This window comes from Neodiprion virginianus, chromosome 6 (assembly GCF_021901495.1).
Source record: "Neodiprion virginianus isolate iyNeoVirg1 chromosome 6, iyNeoVirg1.1, whole genome shotgun sequence".
NCBI classification, from domain to species: domain Eukaryota; kingdom Metazoa; phylum Arthropoda; class Insecta; order Hymenoptera; family Diprionidae; genus Neodiprion; species Neodiprion virginianus.
In genome coordinates, this window is record NC_060882.1 from 20,057,588 (window position 1) to 20,072,574 (window position 14,987).

Sequence of the window (14,987 nt, forward strand, 5' to 3'; positions counted from 1 at the left end):
AAACACCGACGCCCCCGTCGCGACGCAAAGTCACCCTCGACGGTAGTTAGCCGAGGCGCCGCCCCCTATTATGCCACCCCCGGGAGAACCAACCCTTGGCTGACGATAGCGACAGGGCGGAGTCTCTCGATCCGACCCGACCCGACGGGGTGGCTCGTGGCTCCTAGCTCGTCTTCGGGGTAACTACAAACACGTACTTACAGAAGATCGCGGTTATTATTATCATCGTCGTCGTGCTATCTACGAACTCATCCCTCAACTCGCCGTACTCTCCGTGCTTTTGGTAACGTCGCACACCGATGCTTGACCGAATCCACCAACACTACTCTCTTCCACTTGGCATATTTGCTACAGATGTATTGTCCGTAACGAGATTTTACATCTTTAGTACATCGTTGTTCCACGTATTTTCTTGTAGTGTTGCGAATTTTTATTTCAGCGGCTTGTCGTACCGCTTTTATCACTCGACTGTACAGCTAGATGGTCTATCATTGCGTGGTATAATCGTGAGCCTTTCTTGATCGAGAAACTTTGGAACGAATGTAGCGAATCTTAAACTGTTCTGCGTTCGGTAATCAACGATAAATGATAATTACCATTTAACGTACGTACATAGATGTGTCATTTTTAGGAGTCTATGGCACATCGGTTCAACTCCAGGAGTAACGTTTTACAGTGTACCTACTTCAAACCTACGACTATAACGAGACCATTTTCGTTCATCTACCTGCACTTCGCAGCTTATGTCACATCATTGGTTATTTATACTTAGTTTGTTTCAGCATCTGAGTACGTCGTTACAGTCTATTTCGTGCCTCGAGTCCTAGGGAAATAAATATCTCCTAGTGAATAAACAAAGTCATTATTTCTGTAGCCATTTGCGATCTACGAAGTTTCATTTTTTACGTTGGTGTTTTTATAATTTTTCAAATTCCGTTTTGCCCTTAATATTCCTTCGGTTTGAACACTGCCTGGGATTTCTTGGAGAAGAACAAACTATTGCAGTATCGAGATTGAACGAGTTTGTGAAAATCGTACATATCCATCAGCTCATCTGTATGCGATCATCGTCATTTGCTACTTTTTACAGGTCGTTGAAGAAATTAATCTTGCAAATTAGGTTCTGCGCTTTTTTTTTCACCCTCATATCTTTGGTTGAAATTGAAAGCGAATTGTGATACCTGAATGCGAAAAATTATTGTAACTCCATGTGTGGGTACCATACGGGTGAATTTTTTTAAGGAAGCACAATTCGACGAACCGCAAAAGAGGCTGGTGTCCCTCACTCCCCCGTAGCCACCCTTCACAGCCTATTACGATTCCCGCTACCCTCAAAAGCAATAAATATCCTTCTCGGCTTCTTGTCCCCTGCCAATTATATTCGGTGGTGCAGGGAGGCGTTCGATACAGAAATCACAATGTGCGAACATACGGTCAGTTACACGCTGTATCTCCTCTTCACTCCAACCCTCCCTCCCTCCCTTCCTCCCTTATAGCACCCCGTGATGTATCGTGTATTCGAAGAACCGTGACTTTATTATTTTATCAACGTCGCTTATTGGTGTTTCATTCTATGTTTGTTTCCATTCTTTTTCTTTTTTTTTTGTTTTCTGTTCCGGATGAAATTTGTTTGAATACAGGTTCGGTATGACGGTACTTGCAAATCGACGCGTGTCATTTAATTAAATCAAAGCTCTTCATTTCCGGTTCGCGTTTATGCAAGTCACCGTGGATAGGGTAGGTTTTGTAGTTTGAGTATGAAACTGTGACTCGGGGATCGAAGAGGGTCGAGTACGTTAGGTATACCTATGTGTATACAAAAAGCGTCTAACGTTATATACATTAAATTTTTCCTAAAACAATATTTCTTTTGTTTGGTTTCAAGTTGAAACAGCGACTGAAATACAAAAAAAAAAAAAAAACCACTGTGTACACGTATCTATCTGTCATAGGTAAAGTGTCATAAAAGTTTTACCCACTGTACATGCTTTACCGGCCAATTACGCCGTTGCACAAGTTTGATTTCCAGTGTGATAAAATTAAATCTGGTTTTATCAGGTATACCGCAAAGTTTAATGATCCGGCTAGTATACCAGGCGAGATTTATACGTACGTGTGCGTATAATATAATTTGTGAGCGCGCGTACGTTTTGTGCAAACACATAAACGCCCTGCACCTTTACGAGTAACAAGCAACGATCGACGGATCGTCGGCCTCGGGTTATTACGGGAGATTTAAGTGGTTGAACGTATATTTTCAATAGACCCTTGCAGAAAGGTCTTCGCTTAAGCCGCATTGGGGTCGCGTGCCGTGGATTACACTGTGTCTCTCCTTTATGCGCTTGTATGCGATGCATGCAAAGTGCATTCGCATGTCTACTGCATGTTCAGCCCACTTCCACATCCTCGATATATCGGTATAAGAATACGCATGAAATGTATCCCGCGAGATGCTCTTCAACAAAGGCACGGGGTCTGTTGCACGAAAAGCTTTTTCGTACGTCATACATCGGTACGTGATTAATTATTGTCAACGAATTTTTTTTCATTTGGTGGAAGCTTGTGGAAACAATCATTTGGGAACTGCAGTATCCTTTACAAAAGGTCGTGCAGATTGGAGATGTTGCACTTCTGCACTCCGGTATCGGTACGTGTAGAGCTCGAATGACGTCAAGGAGTTAAGGAACCATGTCGAACTAGTTACAAGTCCTTAAAGGACTCGGAGCTATTTCTTTGCCTTATTAATTGCTATAACCATATAGGACGGTATTCGTGTCAGGGATGCTGAAAGTTTCGCTATCAATGGAACAAGATTCAAGGAAGAGACTTGAAACAAAGTCCAATGCCTTAGAACTCATTTACGCAATGCGCAAAAACTCTACGAGAATAATCAGTCAAGATGAGTCAAAGGTCAGTGCCTGTGACGTCAGAATTTAATTTATTATACAAGGATCAGAACCAGAATTAGGGGACGGGGAAAATCGGCTTGTGAAAGCGACGATGCGTGTATAATTCGGTAATAGGGTGCCAAGTTTGCGGGACTTGTATTTATACCGGGGTATCGAATAATGGCTGTAAATTATAATGGCGTGTACATGATGCGTGCGTTTAGTATACAGTGTACTGTATAGGTGCAGGAACAGAATGCTTCAGCATTTTTCGTCCGTTGCGGCGTGTCGTCCGTATAACTAAAATCACTGCGGTATCGGGAACATACTGCTCAGTCAATTAGTTTAATAGGATGACAGTTGTTGCCAGTGTCCCTCCACGTCCCTCGTTGACGAGGCGCAGAGTCACGCCTCACCGGAACGGCCGACCTGACTTGCTCACTTAATACTTGCGCTTGCTATGCATACATACTCGACTTGCCATTAGACGTGTAATCTATACGGAAATCGCGGGGCTCGATACGCAATTAACTTTGACGCAAAGTGCTATTATTTTGAGATCGTCGAGTAAGCCCTCACGGACAAAAGAAAAAAAAATACCACCTTGGGTGTAAATTCGTACCCCCAACGTGAGCGCTGTTTGTTAATTTTATTTCCCCAAAGATCCCCGTGCTTCGCAGCTATACGACTGTTTTGGAAAAATTGAAGCGCAAGGAAGCGTTTTGAACGTCTTCACAGTCAACACGGGTAAAATTATTATCGTGGTTATTTGAACTGACGGAACTTGAGTATTATCACGTGGTTCCATGATGCGACCTACGGGTGACTGCGTCGAGGAGACTCGCCGGAGAGAGTAACTTCTGTAATAACAGTAATCTGTGTATCTGAAATCCGCTCAACACTAATTGTCAGAGGATAATACAGATTACAGCCCTCCGCGCAAGGTGTATCTCCGCAACAGCAATCTGAAACAATCGCGAACCCAATCCGATACATTTGCCACAGTCAGCGTATATACGGATTTTCGATTATTTCTTTATTACAATTTATTGTCAGTCTTTTGCTGAGTATAAGCTGTCTTGCGGAATGGAGGAAGTATAGCAGTGGTGTATTCTCTAATTTCATATGAATTAAAATCAACTACGTCTCACATTCAGTTGCGCAAAGAAATAGAAGACATCTCTTAACGATATCTATTCGTAATGGACGTGTGAAGTAAAAATATCCGAATGACATTTGCAAGCATATATGTATGTCTGTCATTAAATTATAAATCAAGTACGATATCCACGAGACATTTTACTCCAAAGGTCAACAATGGACACGTTAAACGAGATCATTTTTCGAGGGTTGCAGGGACCTCTTCTTACTTGAAGTGTGTGCGCAGGGTTCATTTCGGCACAATGCCTGGTCGTTAGGGTTGGAAGAGTTATAGATCAAGGTTGTTGTCACAGTTAACACTTAAACGGGGTTTAGCTCTGGTTCGTGAAACCCCCTTGCGTGAACTCTCTCGCTCTCTCTCTCTCACTCGATCGCCCCTTATTGGGGCTTTTTCACCATACGCGATCCCCGCTCGAAACGATGCTAGAGATCAGGGTCGAAACATATGTCGCACTTTTCGACGCTGCATTGTTAGACACGTACTAATTTTCCACAAATCTATTCGGAAGCATTGGCGTTATTACAGAGAGGTGGACCAATCATTTAGCTTGTGTAACAGGCGACCGCTCGTACTTGTACCAATGTTAACACGGTGGTGTTGAGTGTAACACCGAAAACATTCTTTGCAAATCGACACCATTTGGTGTTGATTTTAACACTATTCGCTGTCAAAACAAGTACCAATGGATGTTATTCTGTTCATTTTTCTCTGATCGGTGGTGTATTTTACACCAAACGGTGTCCACTTTTATAGACGTCATACATTTTGGAATAAAAAGGTATAACGCTCCATTCGAAGCATAAAACTGTCTTTATTTGTTAAAATTGCGTAAATATGAACGAATGTGGAAAATAAGTTTATGATTCGTTACTTTTGTTCCTACTCTAATATCGTCTGTCTTCACTAATCCACGGAACGATGACTTACTTGTGTTGATCGCGAAAGAGATCGTACGGCTGGTCTTGGGGTTCGTGAGAGTATAACAGTTAGCTTGTAACAAGTATTTACTATTCCAACGTTCAGCTTCGAAAAGTCGTAAAGACCCTAATAGGCTGTGGCCACAATGGAATATTACCATCAATAGCGAGTTACGACGGCCGCGTGCCGCGTAGTATAATAATAAAGAGATCCTAGGTCTATTGTTGAGTGACTCCACCTTTCCTCGCAAATAACTGATGTTAGGCTACCCGCATGCAAACCGCTTCGTAATAGGTTTATTATGCGGCAAATACCGTCTAATCGACTTTGCATTGCACAAAATTGTACAAATACGCTACTGCTCGGTATAGATTTAATTCCATAGACCCATAACGACTTGTATATGGGATGGCAATCGCAAGCGTCGCGGCGTCGTTCGAATTTAAGCGACACTAGAAATATCAACGGACGATGTCTTGTCTTTATTATTTATAAAATAAACCATGTACGAATTAGCTTTATTAATCCTCTGATAAAAGAAACAATATCTGCTGTTGATATATATCAATACGTGTAGGTTTACAATGTAATGTTAAGATTGTCAGGGGTTATTTGGCCATAAAAATGAATTTTTTCCTAATTGGTCAAGCCAACATTCATTTTGAACTTAGCACCATCATTTGCTACTAAAAACAGGCCCAGCATTTCGAGAATTAACATGAATAGCTCATCGTCGGTCGGTAAAAAATGATCAGCTGTAGTCCGCTTCACCAGCAGCTTGAACGGAACCTTCGAATTACGTGCAGAGCCATCTGTGGAGAGTTAAATAACCTAACCTAAGGGTGCCTCAACGGCCTTGCGTTGGTAGACCCTTGCGCAGAAAACTACCCCTCTGTACCGTGTATGTAATTCCGATCATGTCGTCACGGACTGTATCTGCCCCAGGTTCGAACTCGACAGCGAGCTTTAACCAACGACCAGTAACGTAGATATCTCCTTTCTCGCGCTGGATTATTACCGTTGTTGGCCAAAGTATCTATGAAAACCATAAGTCAAGTGTTGTGTACTCTAATATTGTCCTCCTACGTTGCCAGTAAACCGGCACCTTTGGCTTTGGTATACATACTGGATATAGGAAGCTGAAATATGTTTACTAGATGCTCCAATGTCAAATATTGTCAAGTACAGCAACTACGTCATGTTTACCTTGTTTTTTCCTCGTGGAACAACAAACAGTGATCGTCTTTTTGTGAAACTCATGTTTCATTGGGTCTCTAAATATTTTCTAATCACTCTTTCTTTCCCTTTAAACTTTTATTCCAGTCTTTTCGAGGGTGGTATCGAACATGGGAACGTGAGCTCAGATCATCGGACACAGATCTGGATATCCTAATTCAAAATTATCCATGGTACATCCATCCGGCGATCATTGTAGCGTGGGCCACCCTAAACCGACATCATAATCACACGTAGCCCTCTCGGCTACAAAGGAATACAATCAGAACTCAGCGTAGCACGGGATGTATTGTTAATATTCACCGTGCACCGCTCAACGCTCACCGTTCAATGCTATCCCTAACTAAATACTGTCCTCGGCACGCCCTACTCTAATGGGGACGGTCGTTCCTGACGCTTTATGTCTGCGGCTCCGAAGCACATCGAAGCCGTCTACATGCATGCACATCTATTCGTACACTCAGGTATACCTGCAGCAGCGTCGTCCTGGTGCGCAAAGAGTTGTAAAGAATCCGGTCTCCGAAAGACGGCGCCTTCGGAGAACGCAGGCTAAGCGAATTGAAAAAGGGTTGAGGGATCTCTTAATCTCTTGATAATCCATGGCTTACACGGAATACAGTGTAAATATTGATTCCAATCTGTTGGCACTACAATACCGTCTCTTCAATGCTCTTCCATACCTCTTTCAATGCTGGACACGAGGCGCTGTCAAAACAGTCATTACTGACGCTTGTAACCGCCGATCGTTTAGATCAACCCTTTCTGTAATACTTATAGAGAGACACGTTGAGGACACCCCGAATTTTTCTTCTTTGCATGCACGAGCCAATGTCCGTGCAAACAATTATATCTCATCTCCAGAATATTGGAGATTATCTCATGATACTTTCGCCTTTAAGAAATTTCCTCATCACCAGCTAAACTTTCATGAATTATTATTTTCTCTTGAAGTATTTCAAGGAGATTGAAAGAATCTACGATCATTGATAACTTCCATTGGGAGCTGCAGTTGCTTAACAATTATCATATGGAAATTCTCAATCGGGACTAGAAAAATGTTGTTTACAGCATCAAGGAAAGCTCCATTCTCGCTACAAGAATGCCACCAGTTGTGTTACCGCTAATCGTGAAGATCCAAGGATCCTCCCTATGTCGCAACAATGTACCAGGGAGCATTCGATGGCGGAGCAAAGCCCGCCCCAAACAGTAAAATTCTCTACGAATCGAGGTGCTCAAGTTTTTAATACCTTTGCCCCGCTGGTGAGACGTTTTTTCATCCCTGAAGGTGCAGTCTCCCAAAATCCTAAAAGACCGCGAAAGAATCAAATGCATTTTCATATGTACCAGCTTGCCATTTGATACGGAATAGTGAGAAACTGTCACTTAAAATGGCTGAGTTGAAGGTAGAGTAGCTCAGATCAGTAAAGAAGATCGTTGAATCAATATACGAATACGCATTCACTATTCCCAGATGAAAAAAAAAATTCTCTAATTGCACTCATAACGAGGTTCAACTTAAGCTTGGATACCGCAATGGTAAAATCGTACCATCACAAAACAAATGATGAATATCTAGACTACTTTGACCGCAGGCACACAAAATCCCGAACATCCTGAGAATAATTGATATTCGATACGAGCGAATAATCTGTTGTAAAAAATCGTCTTCACAACGCCAAAGCGGAAGCAAATCCAGCAAATCGTAATTGAATATATGAATTATTGAGGTGTAGGTCTAATTCTGGTCATGTCAGCTTCTGACGTGTCGACGGCGAATCTAATCGTAAGATAGTCTCGCATATTGGCTATCGCCTGCGGCGGATTCGTGGCGGACTTAACGCGGCCCCTTCTTCTCGCCCTCCGTTTGACGAACCCTCGGGACGTATTGGCAGCTATTACGCGATGATTACCCAACAGTATGTGGGTGTAATACGAGAAATACGCTGTTGTATAGTTTCATTCGGCAAAGTAAAGGATCTGGTAACAGTCTAGTAAACGCGGCTCACATTCGAAACTGGACTGGTTCAGGACTCGTGGATATACCAAGCCCAAAAGGGCACTGTGCTCGACACGCACGTATGGCGCTGCATCTGTCCTATGAGCGTGCAAAATTACAGTTATTGCTTACGGTACAGCATTTATAATGTCGGTGATAAATGTGGCATGATCAACCAGGGTAGTCCGGTCTCTCTTCTTAACCAACAATAAAAGGAAATAAAAGGAACGTCTTCGATTGATTCGACTTAACGGTGGACGAGGCTTTTTCCATCTTCAAGTTTCCAGGTTCCCAGTGGTTTGCTAGTTTTTTGGAATCAAACCCGAAAGAAGCTCGCTTTCTATGGAAATTTGTGGTGTCTGTGATAAACGTATCGTTTGTTTCCCCAGTCACGTGCGACGCTAGTCATTGGAACATAAAATTTTGTCGGAAAGAAAACTGGTTCCACTTTTGATTCCAAAAAAATAGTGAGCCACTGGGATCCCATTAACGAACCTTACTGTACATGAAAAAGTATGAGACGGCTCAAGTAAAGCACTGTGAAAGTATTGACGATAAGTTGTGTAATTTTCCAACCTACACACGTGGTAGACATTGATCAGCAGCAAATTTTAGCCCGGCACACATTTCTGTTTGCTCTTACCATTCTTTCTAAACTCTACCATCAATTTCATTTAAATTTGACATTTGAGTGAGATAAAGATCGGAAGAGTAGCACACTAATTAACTAATATTGAACGATGTTTGTTTTATAGTCGAAGAGAGAAGGGAAGCGAAAAATGTGTCAAGACTTGCGTTGTTTGTCCAAAAAGACCTCCGGTGACGCAAATATGTTTCATCAATAAATGAATACGAACAGTGACGTATAACCCTAACAGCGGGTGAAAGGCTACTGTGGGCTTTTCATGTGAATGCAGTTGGCCAGAACCAGCCGAAACGAACCCTTCCTTCCCTAATCCTGATCCAATCAGAGGTCGCTCCAGGGTCGATTACTGCCTAGTCCTTGCCGGCCACGAGCCTCCATATATCCTTCGGTAAACGTTTATTATTTCAAACAGAGTTACACCCCCGCAGCATGTTCGCTTTCGCATATATCCATTATGCGTGTGGATTCTATTGACGTTATTACAGGCTGAAAACCCCTTTTGCACGTGGTCTATTCGTTCTGTCTGTCGGTTCGTAATTCCGGACGATATGTCTCTGTTGCTGCAACTTGGCGTCTACGGGCGTCCATTGTTGCCTATCTGCCTAGTATATTACCGCGGTTCGCCACGCGACAGCTGTCCGATTTTATCGAGAACTCTACCGATACTTTGATCAACCGCGATTCAGATTCATTCATCGCCCGATTTTTATCGGATCTTTCGCCCAAGATACACCATTGATTCTTTAAAGGTACCAACACCGTTTCCCATGACCAGTACAGTTTCGCTACCGCAGACCAATCCAGGTTACCGTACGTTGTGCTTCTTCTTTCCCGTCTCGATTTTCATCGTCGATTCTCGAGCATTCGCTGAAAAATTTCCTTCGACGGGGTAATTCCGAAGTGCCTGAGCCCAGTGACGCACGTGGATGTAATTCTCACCCGAGTGTCGAGTCGCCGCGATCCCCTCGAATGAATATTTCAAAGCTGCCCTCGGCGCTGTCAACGAGCGAAGACCATTTGTGTAATCTATTAGTACGCGCTGTGGGACTCCGGGACGAAGCCCTTTGGTTGTCGTGTGAGGTGCTTATGCGGTTGGTTAAGCTCGGGGTGCTGGTCCGGGGTGGTCTGGGGTTTTTGGCCCTGCCGTATGTAATAATAGCCACGAACTCCGCTCGGCTTCGATTCCGTTTCACCGAACGTTGGAGCCTTAAAATCCGCTTAAGGACTCTCCCGGCCACGAAACGATTGGGACGTGTGTAACGCGTGCACACGATGCACAGACGCATGTAATTTACATTATACCATTGCCTACTCTCCGTGATGATGTGCAATTGGGCTGCACTTCCCTAGTCTTGGAAGTTATTAATTCATTACGCGACTGCGTGCTAATATCGCGATTTAATATTGAAAAAATGAATTTAGTCCAGCGCGAATGACATTTTCTTTTCTCTTGCCGACTCAAATCATTGTACGGAATTGCGTCGGTGGATCGAGTTGTGAACTCACCCAGCCCACGATACGCCGCTGGCGGTCTTACCGCTGCAATCACGTCCGAGCCATTGTAAGCATCACAATGACGAGAAATATTATTCTTCGTCAGTTATGGGGATATATTGATACCGCTTAGAATCCAAAGGTGCTTTGTCCTGTCTGTTCGCGGGACGACCTATCAAAACACTCGAAGCTGTTGCAACAGCCGCCTTGAACCAAGAATCCTCACTGCCGTTGCCGGTGCGTCCCGTTCACTGGCATCGGATTCCTGGCTGCTATATATAATTACAATATTCGAATACGTTTCTAATATCAACAACAAATGTGTATCCCGCCTATGGATATGTTTCGTCATTTGTTGTTACTCGCACGTCACGTGTAATGGAACTTTTGAAATGAAATCTGCCACAGGGTTTATGAAGTTTTATTGGGTTTTAGGAAGTAGATAACGTGTTCGAATGTCGCGTGGTTGATTTTATCAATTTCTTACTGACAAATGAAGTTAATGTCATTGACACGGTAGTTTTAACCATTTTTATGGTTACGACGAGACTCATAATAGCTTATCTTAACTTCGAATGAAGTTTGAGGACGGTTTCAATCTCATTTCACTTTTAGAGTATTGTTCAACAATCCATGCTCCTTCATACGGAAGTATTTGAGAATCTTTCTTCCGAACTTGATCGGTATTGAAGAAATGTCTGCAGCGTATGAGATCTCAACGGCTTGTTACATGCATGTTATTACATGTTCAACCCTTACTTCCCATAAATATAACCATACTTTTTGCCAAGTAACTCTGTAAAAATGGTATTTAAGGTATCGCGTACAACGTTGTTCAAACGTGTTTACGATAAACCAGAATACGTTGAGCAAAAACATGTCTTCATCCAATAACTTGTGTCGAAAAAACTTTGAAATCAATACGGATATCGGTTATTAAGCGCCAGCCTGGCAGTCCGCACTGTAAAAGTGACAAAAAAGCTGCAGTGAAGTGCTGTAGAAGTTTTGAATTTCGACGTCCTTTGCCACGTGCAGTTCTGTTATCTGAATAACGCCCCGACCATGGTCTCCGGTCCGAAGCCGCCCCCAGTGAACGACAATGCCGAGCCTCGAGTTGAGGACAAAGCTAAACACCCAAAATATTGGTAAATCCGTGCATTCAGGAGCGTGAAATATTTCCAATTGTTAACGGTAATCCTGTTACTCGGCCAAGCGGTCACGTCTCGGTTATACAGTGGTCTTCCTCCTAGAGGAATCAAGAAGGTGTCCCGAAGGACTTCCGCTGCTCCTCGGCTGAGCCTTTTTCCGTTCTCCCGAGAAGGCGACAAAGAAAATATAGTTCCGGCTTTATTACCACACAAAACACATCGGGCGCCTTGCTCCAAAACGCGTCCAATTGAAGGACACTTACCACTTCACGAGCCGATTCACTTCTCTGCCCTCTGCCCCCGGCTCCTGAAATTCCCGCTGAGATTTTGACCGCCTGTTAACTTCGGGAGTACCTGGAGCACTCCAGAAACCAACAGCGGCTTCCAGAGTCCCTAGCGTTCGATCAGAACTTTATCCGGTTAGTGCGTGAGCGACCGCAATATTGTGACTGCCGGAAATGCTCCCCCCGTGTGCGGAGGTATGGCATGTATGCGTAGGTGAGTAAGTAAGTTGGGTGCTCAATCCCTTCCCACACGTCGCGTGCAAAGAGAGAGAGAGAAAGAGAAGGATTTTTCTCCTAAGACGGTGGAGAAAAATAACATCCTCCTCCCCAGAAAACATGATCTTCGTCGAGCCGAGGACCGCGGAGCGAGGAGAATTTTTATACGCCACGGAAGGTAAAGTTTATAAATTATGAATATTTAAGGAGCATCTCTCCGCAGCAGCACGCCAGGCCGCGGGGCTTTTACAGACATATTTACGCTGGAAAATAAGGTGCTTAGGCGGCGCTCACCCTTTGCCCGTATATACATTGCGCGGGTATATACGTGTGTATGCATATATATTATCGTATACACGTACAGCTCGGCGTCAAAACGGAACAGCCCTTTGAAGCGCCAAAGCTCCATCAAGGCTAATGGACTCCGCCAAGGAACCCTCTCCCCCTACCTCCCCCTTTGAACTCACCCATCCCTCGATACTCAGATCCTCTTCTTCGCCCTTTGGCTGCCTGTCGCCTGCTTTCCAGCTCGGCGATTCAAGCGAAGCTCAAAACTTGTTTGGCTCCGGTTGATCGCAAGCTCATTATAACAAAAATGCGTTACATAAATTTATGGTATGCGAATGGTATATTAAACCGTTCTTTGTTCAAACTTCGGATATTATTTAGCTCGGTGGGTCGGATTGTGAAGATTGCATTACCTGAAGGTGATGTGTTAAAGAAAATTTAATCATAGACGATACAAGGTGGATTCATGGCATCAAGGACCACATTTGCACCATTGGCCAAAATTGCCATTATGGATAATTACTTATGTGTTGGCGATGAGGCATGATAGTCACTCTCGCATTGCTTGTATAAAATAGTTGTAAAGACTATGTTTGTATCGTTGTACCTAAGTGTAAACTCGCATACTTTCCTGATAATTTAAAATTGTTCCCAAGCGAATCTAAGGCAAACTCGATGATCGATCCTAGACTGGTGTCAATTCTAGAACAATTGTTCGCAATACGAGCAAATACTCGAGCTTGTATATCCAGATTCATGATTTACATATTTATTTATAATATCTGTGCCTACCTCGATACCTTATACTTTGACATAATCACCAAAGCCGCAACACGGGGGGACTACGCTGCTGTAGATATCCACATTGCCACCTCGTCTGCTTCTCTGTATAAGGTTCGTTTACTGCGAAGTTTGAAAACCGATTAGGAAAGTTTACGAACGGTATCAAAACTGTGTGGCGCCACCGCACCGGCTACGCTAACTTTCCCCGTCTATATGTGTGCCTGCGCTAAGGAACACCGGTCCTTGTGTTCTCTACGTATACCCATCTACCGAAACGTTCACATTTCAGGATCATCGACTAAAGCCACACTGTAGCAGCAAAAGCTTGAGGTGAAGAAAGTTGCGACTATATTGTTATTACACAAAGTTATCGGACTTTTTAAATTCTTAATTTTAATCTTTGCGTCGATGGACAGGCAATAAAAACAAGGAACGTGTTTTACGTTTTGGTTCTTGAAGGAGATCTCTTCAGAAACACTGAAATATTCGTCTTCGGATATTCGAAAATGAAGGCGGAGTCTTGGGACAATTACCGCTTTTGGTTAGATTCTTTGTTGACCGTTCTAGCCGTATTATTGATTAATCATTATAGTCGTCGATCTTTTCCTCCTCTTTCTTCTTCCGGATCATCACCTCTCTGTTAATGCGACGTTTTGTGAGTCTACCCGGTATCTGTGTTTTAAATGTAATATTTTTGAAGTATCGGTCTACTGGCGATAAAAAACAGCCTGATAATAGTAGACTGTGTATCAAGGAGGAATTTATCAAATTATTCATTAATTCAATCTAAATATGTTAAATATCGAACACTTGTAAAAAATGTCACTTATTAAACCCCTTCAAAATTATATTTTTTGCGCAGTTTCTTTTCTGTTGATCAATTTTTGGAATTTTGGATGGCCCATTTTTATGAAAAAAACGAACTAGATATTTTTATTACAGAAAAATACTCGAAGTTTGAGACACCGCTGCAAATTCCCGTTCCAAATCGCGTGATCCGCAACACATTATAAGATAAGCAAACAAAGCTCGACCCTTTTCATTCTTGGCTAGGATTAGCGAACCATTGTCCCTTTTCAGATTATTACTGCCAAGTTTCTAAGCATATAATCACGCCTCTGAACCAATCTGACACAGGATCGCGTGATCGGATGTCCACGAATGTCCAAGTTTCGCACTACGGTATATTGATACAAAAAAGTTAATCTCTGAGAACTCGTTCTCTCTCTATTGTACGAATGAAAATTAATTTCTTTCGTCAATTTATTATACTTTTTCCTCCTATCTTCTAATTTACACACTGCAATGAACACGCATGCGCGTACTAAACACACACGCGCACACAGTTATTCACATATTTATATATATATATATATATATATATACACGTATATGGGTATTTTCTCCGGTGCCGAATATAAAAACCCATCTAAAGTTCCAGTGACTATGGGACACTCGATAGGTGCCAAGTTGCCTCTATACATCTGCCACTTACTCGCGTCCAACCTCTCTCGACTGTTACAATACTTTTTCTTTTTTTTTTTTTTCTTTCACCTTTTTTTTTTTATTGCCACAATGGCTCTCGCCATTCTGTTACAATTATCCCCATTATTGGAGCAAAACGAGAGAGAAGCGAGAACGATTTAGCCCATTTTGGGAGCACAATGTACCTCCGGGTCTCCACGCGTAACATCCTATGGTTCTGGTTTTTAGTGATTTCAGAGATTTTTATTGTGTTTTGACAGTAGCGAGTCCGGTTTCTCGTAACCATCCGATTTTTTCGCCCGCTCTTCTTCGCACCCCGTAGATTCCGAGCGGCGATGACTACCTCGAATCTCGTGTGAACCTCGCCGGATGGTTAGGTACCTTATACCTACGTCCGAACTATTTTTCTATTTATCTGATCGTGGCTAGTGTTACCCACAAAC

At 42.9% G+C, this 14,987-nt stretch overlaps 1 long non-coding RNA gene across 1 annotated transcript in view; it reads left to right on the forward strand.

Annotated features, from left to right (window-relative positions):
- Positions 1 to 14,987, forward strand: part of LOC124307307 (uncharacterized) — a 79,790-nt gene that overhangs the window by 32,385 nt on the left and 32,418 nt on the right. The window lies entirely within an intron of this gene.